This window comes from Ovis aries, chromosome 20, assembly GCF_016772045.2.
Source record: "Ovis aries strain OAR_USU_Benz2616 breed Rambouillet chromosome 20, ARS-UI_Ramb_v3.0, whole genome shotgun sequence".
NCBI lineage: Eukaryota > Metazoa > Chordata > Mammalia > Artiodactyla > Bovidae > Ovis > Ovis aries.
Window position 1 is genome coordinate 30,431,486 of NC_056073.1, and position 12,449 is coordinate 30,443,934.

Genomic DNA, 12,449 nt, shown 5'->3' on the forward strand with positions numbered 1-12,449 from the left:
TCTTGAAATGAGCTGGAAATTTTCTTACATTTTGACTTTTCTGTGGGTCTTTGGTAACTGGGCTCTGTCTGGGTTTCCCAAATGCACACAGAGGACTTTTCTTCACCTCTCAGATTCTGACTAATATAACTTCTCATTTTGAATCAGACTTAGTAATATGCCTACTTCTTGGCACTCAGTCCCTAAGTCAAATGTTACTTTGCTACTGAGACCCCCCTCCCTAGCTAATGCCTCTTACCGTGATTTTAATCTGTCCATCAACTTATGCCACCTTCCTCACAAGCACTGTGTTTTAGAAATTGTCTTATGAATTTTCTTTTAAGGTTCCTGTCTCTCCTCTAGAATATAAGGATCTTGAGGCTCAAATCATTGTGTCCTCAGTGCCTGGAGTTAAGGCATAAATATGGCTTCTGCCTTGAAACAGAAGTATTAGGTAAGGATAGGGAATAGGTAGATCAAATATAAGTGAATAATTTAATAAATTATTTTATTGACTTCCAAAATGTTACTCTCCAGGTCTGCTGATTTATTTTGCTCTTTCTTTATGCCTTACTTGATGTTTTACATTTTATTGATGAATGGCAGTTTATATGACTTAAAATTTCCCAGACAGAATTTTCTGCTTTCTAATTAGTGAATAACAAAAAAAGATGTAAGGGAACACAGATGTTTAGGACTCCTGTTACAAAAGTCACACAGATAGCAATTTAGTGTTAGTCACTCAGTCACGTCCGACTCTTTGTGACCCCATGAACTGTAGCCTACCAGGCTCCTCTGTCCGTGGGATTCACTACACAGAATATCGGAATGGGTGGCCATTCCCTTTTCCATGATAATAGTTTAAAGTTGAGTGAAAGCTAGAACAAATTAAAAGCCTATTCCCTTTTGCATGTATTTTCTTTCAACCATTTTTTTCTACATGGGTTCTTAATATCTGGTTTCTCATCAGTCAACAGTGAAACCCCCAAATGTTCCCTCTGTCTCTTCTTTTTCCCATGGTGACTTTCCCCTCCTTTCTTCAGCAAAGGAATAGATACCAATCACACTATTGCCTTAAGCATCTTTGAGAAGATGTGCCCTTAGTCCAGTCCTGGTTTCATTTTAAGGATCTTGAAATTTTCTGAAGTTCAGGCTGCTCAGAAGAGTAAATAAAGTGGGGATGGTACTCTGAAAAGCTAGAGGAAAAAACACAAGGGTGAAGGTGGGGAATTAGCTCAAGTGGTAGAGCGCTCGCTTAGCATGTGAGAGGTAGTGGGATCGATGCCCACATTCTCCAGTTTTGGCTCCTTCAACTAAGGAGCTCCAGCTGACAACCACAAAGCTTGCAACCTATACAAAGAAATGAGAAAAGCAGACACACATTGCACTCTCCTCCGGGCGAAGACAAGACTGGCTCTACGTCCCTGACCACTGAGCTTCAAAACTCATGAACTGAAGCTGATAAACTTGAAAGGAAAAATAGAGAAACCCACAGTTATCATTATAGGTGTCAAAACTTCTCTCTCATTAATGATCGATCCAGTAGTTAACTAAACAACACCATTCACCAATGGATCTAATTGACCGAAGAGAGCAAAATCGCAATATAGAAAGGTGGAAAGAAGAGCCAAAGAGTTGAGAGAAAAGCAAGATCGCATCAAAACTAAAAAATCAAGAATGGTCAGAGTGAAGCAGAGGGACATCATGAACACATATTTTTAGCCATTATTTAGCTGTAAATGCCAGGAAGACTAAGAGGATTGTCCCTTGTGCATATATATCCTTCTAACCGAAGTCTGGGTGACCCTATTCCTTCTGAATCACCTGAAGCTACCACAGTGCCAGGCACAGAGCAGCTCCCCAATGAATATGAGCTGACTGAATGGAAAGGAAGTGGTAGATTCAAGAGAGCTTCACAAAATAGTGTTCAGATTTGCCAATATTATTCAGTGAAAGTGGATTTTGAAGGAAGAGAATGAGCCAAAGTTTGACTTGGAAGTCTAAGCCCGAAAGGCCAGCAGAGAGGAGACTGGGAATTAGAGTGTGTATGAATGAGCTATTGTAGAGAAGAATATCCAGTGAGACTATCAGCTGCAGCAGAAAAAAATAACATAATTTGGAATTAGATAATCTGCTTCTCAATCCAGACTTTACAGCTTAGCAGACACATCACTTCTCTGAGTTGCCAACATATGTGGAAAATGCAAATTATGACACCTAGTTGTCAAAATTCAATTGGAATATATGAAATAATCTTCATAAATCTCTTAGTCTAATTAATAGCCCAATAGACTGACAGAGAGGTTTTTCTGTTAAGTTCTCTCTGTATTTTTTGTTGTTGTTGTTGTTTTCCAGTCTGTGTTTTTTGTAGAGAGAACACCTCCTGTCGCGTTCATGCAAGTGGAGATGTAAAGTGAGACAACGACATATGGAGTGTAGACACATTTGAGGGGTATTCATTCACTTAGTTAGTGAGTTAATATTAACTGGGTATCTCCTAAGTTTCTTTTGAATATAAAGAAAGTGCAAGAGTGAGACCCGCTTCAGTGTTCTTGCCTGGAGAATCCCAGAGACTGGGGAATCTGGTGGGCTGCCGTCTCTGGGGTCACACAGAGTCGGACACCACTGAAGCGACTTAGCAGCAGCAGAAGTAGCAAGACTGAGATCTCTGAGGGAGAGAAGAGGCCAATCATTGGAACATCAGAGAGGAAAACAGCCACAAAAGACAGGATCGTTCTGGTCTTGCCGGCCAGTATCCAACTGGTGGATGTATACCTTAAAGATGTGGACACCATCATTTCAGAGTGTAGAATCCGCCGGGTGCAGCATTGTCTTATATGGAAGGTTTTCAAGGAGCATTGGTTACATTTTTTTAAAACCTGGAAACTGATAGATGTGCCTGAAAAATATTATTTCATATTTTAATTAGAACGTGAAAGCCTTGCTTTGTCTGCCTTCTTAGCGCAGTAGGCAGCGCGTCAGTCTCATAATCTGAAGGTCCTGAGTTCGAGCCTCAGAGAGGGCAGCTTGTTTATTTTCCTCCACAGTCGAACTAGCCTAATGTTACTCTGCTAAAAAGAAAACGTATACAGGCTACACCGAAACCAAACCGAAAGGAACAAACAAAAAGTCAACATAAAATAACTCTGGGAGTTAGTGAAGGACGGGGAAGGACATATATCTGGCCCCCAAAGAATAAATTGGTTTCAAGATATTCGATTATCCTGAAAAGGCTACTACACTGTCTACACTGTCAGCATGCCAGAAGTGACCTCTGTCTCCGCTTTCTCCCTCCAGCCTCCAAGCTCACAGAATGTCAGAGATAAAGTGCAAGAACCCTCACAAACCACATTAGTCAAATCTTCAAGCTCCCTGCATCCTGCCACTCTAAAAGAAGCGAAAGATGGAGGAATGTAGCTCCACAAGGAAGGAAATTTGGAGATCTTATTCACTCTTAATTCACTGCACCCAAATAGTTGTGTAAACAACAATTATTTGTTTCATGATAAAAAGAATAAATGATTTTACATCTTCCATTCCTTAATTGCCATTGGGAGTCCTTTAGAGCCCCAATGTGCTCTAAAGAGAAGTCTTCTATCAGATGGAGAAGACACAAAAATATGGTATTTTTGTGATGTGGTCTACATTACTTCATCTATGATTTTACTGAAGTTACTGGGAAGTGCAACAGACTTGAAATCTAGTATTACACTCCTGAGCAAACAATGGATCCTTTATCAAATGCTTCTCTGGCAGCATTTGGTCATTTTACTTTGTTGTTCAGCTCCTCAATCATGTCTGACTCTTTGCCACGCCATGGACTGCAGCACCCCAGGCTTCCCTGTTCTTCACTAACTCCCAGATTTATTTTATGTTGACTTTTTGTTTGTTCCTTTCGATTTGGTTTTGGTGTAGCCTGTATACGTTTTCTTTTTAGCAGAGTAAGGTTAGGCGAGTTTGACTGTGGAGGAAAAAAAAACAAGCTGCCCTCTCTGAGGCTCGAACTCAGGACCTTCAGATTATGAGACTGACGCGCTGCCTACTGCGCTAAGAAGGCAGACAAGGTGTACGTGAAAGGTGTGGACACCACCATTCCAGAGCGTAGAATCCGCCGGGTGCAGCATTACGACATATGTGATTATGGATTGTGGGATTCCAACTTTGCCCAGTTGATTTTCCTTTAAAATGTGAAAGAGAAATGATACTCTGTTTTACTTCTTATACACGTTACCAAAAGGATACTCAGAGATGGATTTCTGAAGGTTAGCTTGTCCAGAGCTTTCTTCCTGCAGATTTGACCTTGCTGTTGCTTCCCCTTAAGGGTTCAAGGAAAGGAGGCACCTTCAGCCTGCAGAAAGCAGAATACAAAAGAATGAAAAGAAATGAAAAAAATCCTTTTTCAGCACTGGGTGCTAAAAATGATACTACATGTTTATTAATCTTATGCAAGTTGTTTGATTTAGCTTTGCAGTTCATTCAAATATAATTCCCATTTTACAGAGAAAATTTGAAGCTTAGAATAGTTGAACCATCTTTTTTTTTCAGTTCTCGTGGCTCTACGGAGCAAAACCAGAAGCGCAAAGCTGATTTTTTCTTTTCCTGTATTAAAATGTAGCCTTTTCCTTTAACCCTGCACTTAGTCTTTACCTCCAACCCAATTCATTCATTAATTCACTATTATTATAAATGAGAGGATTTAATCTTCCATGCATCAGGTATTAATTCGCAATCACTTGTGTTTACCACCCAGATTCAAGTATTCTACATGCCTTTGACTCTTTCTTTGCCTTCAAATCTCTACACCCAGTATCTTGATATGTACTTAAATACTATAGCTCCTTTCCACACAGCTCTCCAGAATCCTTCTCTTTTTTCTCATGCACCTATGCCTTTGTCCATTCTGTGTTTATGAAGAATGTATTCCAAGCCAGCTAGTGTACTGGGCCGCAGGTACAGAAAGACTCATGTTATTATTAATCTCAGGGCTTAAAGAATAAGCCTCAATCCTTTAAGGTCTTACAACTTCTTTTTCTTTCTCTCTAATTCTATTTTCTCCATTTCCTACCTATTTGGCATTCAAAATAAAAAAGTTTCATAAAATATTTTCATTTTAAAGCCATGTGTCTGCATGTTTTTCAAGGGTTTTTTAAGTCTCCCCACATTTTTCCCCAATGTATCTTCATGTGTCCTGGCTTTTTTCAATCACTGTTTCTCTCCATGTCTATTTTACACACGCACACACACACACACACACACACACACACACACTCGCACACTCGCACACTCCACTCCTACTACACAGGTATATTTCTGAACACAGGAGTTCCTACCATCTTGACTGTTCCTTCCATCCTGTTGATTCTTTATTCTCACACCTCAATGTCCGTATTTTTTTTCTCTCTCTTTCATAGGATCTCACTACGTATTTTTGATAGGTCTTATTTGTAACAGGGTTTTTTGTTTGTTTGTTTGTTTTGGTTATTCTCTTATATGATGTAGATGTGAAACTTTTCATGATCCACCTCAGCAAGAATTGAGTATCTCAAAACTGGACTGCAATGTGAGTTTCCGTAGTGTAGTGGTCATCACGCTCGCCTAACACGCGAGAGGTCCTCGGTTCGAAACCGAGCGGAAACAATGGCTGCTTTTTCACCTTGTCATCCGGGGAAAAATCAGCTCACCGCCTGCCCTAAAAGGAACGAGTCATCAACCCACTTTTTTTTTGGGGGGGGGTCCTCTTTTTAAGAAACATATAATCACCCTGAGATAGTCTCGTCGCATTAGCTGACTGTTCTGGGTGACTCCTCCCAACTGGGACGTGTTCTCTTCTGTCCCAGAAAATCTGAATCGAGAACCTTTGGAGTGTCAAACTTTTCCTATGGCTACTTTCTCCTTTCCTGGCAGAGAAGTAGGTACCAATTGCGCTCTTCCCTCGGGGCATCTCTGAGATGATGTGCCCTTAGCCCAAATTCTGATTCCCATTAACGGGCTTGACATTTTCTGAAGTTTGGACCACCCAAAAGAAGGAATAATGGAGACGGTATGTTGATAAACTGGAGGGTGGGGGGAGAAGCGAAATGTAATAGTGGGGGATTAGCTCAAATGGTAGAGCGCTCGCTTAGCATGCGAGAGGTAGTGGGATCGATGCCCACATCCTCCAGTTTTACTCACCTGAGGCGCTTCAATCTTCCAATCTCTAGAAAGAAATTAGACACTTTAGACCCTTCTTAGGGAAAGGACAAAACAGGATAGCGAGGGCTAGTGGTTAGTACTACCGCTACTACCAACGTATGACTTGGGTTCTGCTGCAGAATAGCTGGGTCATCTCAAGGGATATGCCCAATTCCTTTTTTCCCCTTCCGTTTCTTCATGCATGTGGCCGCAAGGCGGCCCAATCCTGAAAAGCGCAGGGCAGGGCAGGGTCAATAAAGCCCCAACTTTCTTGTCAGGGGCTGAAACCGAGTGCCCCAAGTAACCAAAAAATATGGAGAAAGACCCTATGGGAAGCAAATACGTGAAGTTATTAGTTAGCTACTGGATGCACCCGCGCGCTGTGAATAAGTGGCTCTGATCGTGAACAACAACCAACATCGAATTGCTAAGATGGAAAATGACGAGCTCAGCCTCGCACAGATTTTCTTCCTCTTTGAGCATTTTGGCCTGCTCGAGACGCCTCATCTCCCTTCCACTGTTTTCCTCCACTGGCTACAAAGTTGGCTTGTCAGTTAAGAAAGACATCTCCAGCTCTGACATGTGTGAAACCATACAAGGGCGAGGGGGAGGGGAGGAATCAGAAAGATCCGACGTATCACATGTCCAATATTTCAATGTCCAATATTCCTCTTCTTCTGGCTCATTAAAAAAAAAAAAAATTAAAGACTCTCCCTGCCCCCTCCGCCAAAAGCCAATGTTTTCTACATCTGTATTGAGCTGTAGTCAACTGGGAAGTTGCGGTTCCCGACCAAGAGCTCAAGGAGATGCGCAGGCGGAGAATGCGGGCATAGACCCTGCAGGCACCAGTCAGCGAAGTACAGTTCGCCGCGACAGAATATTTTGAACTCGTGGTTATTATTTCAGCATTAGAAGTTTTATGCCCTTCTTGGTTTTTCGGGACTAATCTGAAGACTCAAGCGTCTCTGCTGTCAAGGCGGAGCATCTCTAGAACTTCCGGAGAAACAGCCATTGCCGGAGTGCTCTTCTAAATGGAGACCCGGAACGGTTATCGTGAGAAAACTCTGACACAATATCACGTCTTGATACTTCACAGCAGAGCAAACTGCGTTCCAGAGGTAAATGAATGCAAAAACAAACTCAAGGGAAATAAACGCGCCTAAGGAAAAGCAAACAAAAGGAAAAAAAAATGCCCTCTCTGAGGCTCGAACTCAGGACCTTCAGATTATGAGACTGACGCGCTGCCCACTGCGCTAAGAAGGCACTGAAATCAACTTGTTGGCTGTGCTATAAAGAAATTATCTAAGCCAGTGCTTGTCCTCTGGCTGGTGTTCTTCTTTTCTGTTCATCTGGATCATCGGTCCCTCCGAGTTAACAGTCACGGATAGTACTCTCACCGAATAGCAGTTGGATGAATGTATAGAAAATTTTCATACCTTGAAACATGTATGTAATTTTTTTTGCCCAATATTTTAGTTCTACCGTATTTTCCAAAGTACGATTTGGGATTATTTTTCAAAAAGTTAATATGTGTTTGGATTTACCCATGTTTTTGTCTATATATTTTCTCATCATGATTTGCACTGTAAGTCTAATAGCATGCAAATTCTTCATCTTTTTTGTCTATTAATTTGTCCAAAAAGTCTAGAGCAGTGTCTTTGAAAATATTTACCGAGGAATATATCTATGAAAATTTCCTTCCTTTTATAGTATATTCTTGAGATTTCCTTTACTGAGGGTCTCTGTGCGATAAACTCTCAAATGTTCTTTTATCTCATGCTATCTTTATATCACCGTCATTCTTCAAAAATAGAGTCACTAAGCGTAATTTTAGTTGAGTTATTTTATTTCTTCAATTTGAAAATTACCCTGAGCTATTTTCTAGCTTACAGTGTCACCTTTGCAGGCAATCTCTCTTCTATTTTTGAGAATTGTTGTTAGTCTTTAATGTCATTTTGGTACTCTTGCCCCTCTTCTTCCTCTCCTTTTTCTCCTCTTCTTTTACAGTTTCACTGTGATGTAACTGGCTATGGATTTCTTTTCAGCTTTTGGTGAATTGGACTTCCTGAATCTTTTCTATAAATCTTGAATTTATAGGTAAAAAATTCTCATGTATTTATGCATTCATTTTTTTAAATCATGGGTCCCCTACCCAACCTCCTCTCCTGTAGATAGAAATTATCACAATTGTCACTAAACAAGCCAGTGTTCAGTCAGATGACCATCCCTGATAATCAGTAGAAATAAATTGATGGAGGCATAGCCAAATGTTGGAAATGTTTGAATATTAAATACAGCATTAACTTATTGCTTAAAATTAAATCCATCTAGAAGATAGTAACAAAACCTCGCTATATTTTATTACCATCAGAGGCAGCCTCCTAAAATGAATATGTGTAAATTGTAGAGCTTTAAATTATACTGCTAAGAAGGGATGACCATCAGCAAGATAGCAAAATAGAAAGCCACGGACCTTGTTCCCTGACAGAGACACCAATTTAACATGAGTATATGGTCCAAAAAGCTTTTATGAGCTCTCCAGAAACCAGTTAGGACGTCGCAGTACCCCCAAATTGTGCAGAGCCAGAAACAGCTGCATTGAAATGGATAAATAAAACTATGGCATTCCACCCACTACAGATTTTCCTCCAAGTTGACAAAACTCAGCGAGATCAGTAGAAAATGACCAAATTATTGCCTTTCTCTTCGGACAGCAAGGGAAGAATGGAACATATGCCAAAGATTCTGAGTTTTCAAGGGTTGGGGGGAGTCTGCCCAAGGGACTGGTTTCTTTCTCACTTGACTAGAAGCGCTCATACCAAACTCTCATACTTTGGATGCCTTGGGGCCCCTGAGAACAAAGGAGAGTTTGACAGCTTGAGGCCGCACCACAGAACCTGCAATACCATCGACAAACACAAGAGGGAGCAAGAGACTATCCGCTCCGGGGAAAGAAATCGCTACGGAAGGCTCTAGTGCGTTTTTCACTTCAAATTTGTTTTCTTCAGCTCTGTGACTTCTGTTTGGTACTTTCTTATATTTTCTATCTCTTTGTTGAGGTTTTCATTGTGCTCATCCATTCTCCCAAGTTTGGTGACCATTTTTACAACTCTCTGTCAAGTAAATTACTTATCTCCATTTTACTATTACAATCCTCCACCCCCAGAGGTTTTATCTTGTTTTCTCCTTTAGAACATATTCCCCGTTTCCCCATTTTATTCCTCTGTGTTTTTTCTATGTACTAGATAAAACAGAGCTTTCCCAATCTTCAAGGAGTGGCCTCACATAGGAAATGAACCTTATCTTCAATCTTGTCCTAGCTTTTTTCCCCACATGTAGACATTTATCTCATGGAATATTATTATGATTGTGTGAAGTGGCAGGTTCGAATTCTGTACGGCTTACTTTTGCTGTTTTGGCTTGAGCTTTAGATGTCATACCTAAAGGCCATGGCATTCTTTGGCCTCTTTAGCTGCCTCAGCCCTGGCAGTTGGGGTTCATAGTTGAGAAACAGGCTCCAGCAAGGATTGGCCGTAATCCTGGGTCTATTTCTCTTGGTGATCCTGGTAATGTGCTCTCTCAAAACGACAGAAAGTCTCTGCCAGTAAACTGCCAGATTGTTCAGGGAACCCACTAGACCCAACTTATGGGGTAGTTCAGTTCAGTCACTCAGTCATGTCTGACTCTTTGCAACCCCATGAATCGCAGCATGCCAGGCCTCCCTGTCTATCACCAACTCCTGGAGTTCACTCAGACTCACGTCCACCCAGTCAGTGATGCCATCCAGCCATCTCATCCTCTGTCGTCCCCTTCTCCTCCTGCCCCCAATCCCTCCCAGCATCAGAGTCTTTTCCAATGAGTCAACTCTTCGCATGAGGTGGCCAAAGTACTGGAGTTTCAGCTTTAGCATCACTCCTTCCAAAGAAATCCCAGGGCTGATCTCCTTCAGAATGGACTGGTTGGATCTCCTTGCAGTCCAAGGGACTTCTCCAACACCACAGTTCAAAAGCATCAATTCTTCGGTGCTCAGCCTTCTTAACAGTCCAACTCTCACATCCACACATGACCACAGGAAAAACCATAGCATTGACTAGACAGACCTTAGTCGGCAAAGTAATGTCTCTGCTTTTGAATATGCTATCTAGGTTGGTCATAACTTATGAGGTAGACTACCTTCCAAACTTGAGGTAGACTAGGTTCCTACCTGGCTTCCCTAGTGGCTCAAGCAAAGAACCTGCCTGCCAATGCAGGAGATGCAGATTCAGTCTCTGGGTCGAGAAGATCTTCTGTATAAGGAAATGGCTACTCACTGCAGTATTCTTGCCTGGGAAATCCCATGGACATAGGAGCCTGGTGGGCTATAGTCCATGGGGTCACAAAGGAGTTGAACAGCACTTCGCGTCTAAACAACAGCAACAAGGGTCGTACCAGATTGGACATGCTTTATCTATTGTTTCAGTAGAATGGGGGGGGGGTGGTGGTGATGAGAAAGGCAGTCTCCTGTACACAGTGTTTTAATCCCTACTTAGTCAGATAAGAATGGGCCTTCTGCCTGAAACACATCCTGACCTGAGATAAAGAGCCCACATAGCCTATGTCAGGCTTATAGCCCCATGTGGGAATCTATTTCTTTTGTTAAGCTTACATGTTCATCAGTGACCCTCAGGTCTGCTCACAGCTTCCAGCATTTCAGACTCCACAGGGCAGGGGTTGTGGTCCTACTGTGGCATGAGAGGGGTGTGCATAGCTGCTGTGGGGATCTGCTAGACATGGGGAGCTGACAGACATACTAAAGCCGACCTTGCTCTGTCTCTTCCCCATGGAAGTAAAGTTTTGTCCTATCCTGTGCTTGACTGTGTTCTTGTGTTTTCCTTGGTGACTCTGATACCAAGGTGCAGTCCCAGACTGGACTTCTGTTTCTGGTGATTGGCAATAATGATGATCTTTGTTTCCTTCCAAGCAGTCAGAGTCCTCCCCTGACATCAGCAATCAGTACAGGGAGAACCTGTGAATTTATTACCTTGATGGGAAAAAGGACTTTGTGGATGTGATCAAGGTTACAACCTTGAGATGAGGAAATACACTGGTGAGCCCAAAATTATCCCATAAGTCCTTAAGAGTAGAGAAAGTTTCCAGCTATAGTCTTAGTTATGCAATGACATAAAGCTTGGAGAGATGTGACATGAGAAGAAAATGGTCCTTCATTGCAGGCTTTGGAGATGGAGGAAGAAGTCTATGAGCCAAAAGCTGCAGGAAGCCTAGAAGCTGAAAAGAGTGAGGAAGCAAATTCTTTAGAAAGGAACACAGCAGTGCCAACATCTTGATTTTAACCGAGTGTGCCCTGATTTAGACTTCTGAACTACAGAACTGAAAAACAATAAATTTGTATTGTTTAATTCACTAGTTCAGTTCAGTTCAGTCGCTCACTTGTGTCCGACTCTGCGACCCCATCGACTGCAGCATGCCAGGCTTCCCTGTCCATCACCAACTCCCGGAGCTTACTCAAACTCATGTCCATTGCGTCAGTAATGCCATCCAACCATCTCATCTTCGGTCATCCCCTTCTCCTCTTGCCTTCAATCTTTCCCAGAATCGGGGTCTTTTCCAATGAGTCAGTTCCACAATTAGGTGGCCAAAGTATTGGAGTTTCAACTTCAGCATCAGTCCTTCCAATGAATATTCAGGACTGATTTCCTTTAGGATGGACTGGACCTCCTTGCACTCCAAGGGACTCTCAAGAGTCTTCTCCAACACCACAGTTCAAAAGGATCAATTCTTCAGCCCTTGGCTTTCTTTATAGTCCAACTCTGACATCCATACATGACCACTGGAAAAACCATAGCCTTGACTAGACGGACCTTTGTTGGCAAAGTATATGGTAATTTGTTTATTGTTGTCATTTAGACACTAAGTCATGTCTAGTTCTTTTGTGACCCCGTGGACTGTAGCCCACCAGGCTCCTCTGTCTATGAGATTTCCAGGCAAGAATACTGGAGTGGGTTGCCATTTCCTTCTCCAGGGGATCTTCCACACCCAGGGATCAAACCCCTGTCTCCTGTATTGGCAGGTGAATTCACCACTGAGCCACCAGAGAAGCCCAGTGGCTTTGTTACAGGGACCATAAAGAACTGATTCACACCTCTTTCAGGGAATACAAAGGAGTCTGCAGTCATATCTGTCTTGAGAAGTGCCATTTCTTTAATTCAAAGCAACTTCGGTGTATGATGTCCCTTACACGCATAGCCTCTCAGTTAGTGTCTGATATATATTAACTGAGGGGCTTCCCAGGTGGCTCCATG

At 42.1% G+C, this 12,449-nt stretch overlaps 6 non-coding genes across 6 annotated transcripts; 4 read left to right on the forward strand and 2 right to left on the reverse strand.

Annotated features, from left to right (window-relative positions):
• Nucleotides 1-1,203: 1,203 nt before the first annotated feature.
• Nucleotides 1,204-1,276, forward strand: TRNAA-AGC (transfer RNA alanine (anticodon AGC)). Its single transcript has one exon. It is a non-coding gene; the product is annotated as a tRNA-Ala (tRNA).
• A 1,655-nt stretch (nt 1,277-2,931) lies between these two features.
• On the forward strand, nt 2,932-3,004 carry TRNAM-CAU (transfer RNA methionine (anticodon CAU)). Its single transcript has one exon. It is a non-coding gene; the product is annotated as a tRNA-Met (tRNA).
• A 959-nt stretch (nt 3,005-3,963) lies between these two features.
• TRNAM-CAU (transfer RNA methionine (anticodon CAU)) lies at nt 3,964-4,036 on the reverse strand. Its single transcript has one exon. It is a non-coding gene; the product is annotated as a tRNA-Met (tRNA).
• A 1,507-nt stretch (nt 4,037-5,543) lies between these two features.
• Nucleotides 5,544-5,616, forward strand: TRNAV-AAC (transfer RNA valine (anticodon AAC)). The gene has a single exon. It is a non-coding gene; the product is annotated as a tRNA-Val (tRNA).
• A 450-nt stretch (nt 5,617-6,066) lies between these two features.
• Nucleotides 6,067-6,139, forward strand: TRNAA-AGC (transfer RNA alanine (anticodon AGC)). Its single transcript has one exon. It is a non-coding gene; the product is annotated as a tRNA-Ala (tRNA).
• A 1,201-nt stretch (nt 6,140-7,340) lies between these two features.
• TRNAM-CAU (transfer RNA methionine (anticodon CAU)) lies at nt 7,341-7,413 on the reverse strand. Its single transcript has one exon. It is a non-coding gene; the product is annotated as a tRNA-Met (tRNA).
• Between the last annotated feature and the right edge of the window lie 5,036 nt (nt 7,414-12,449).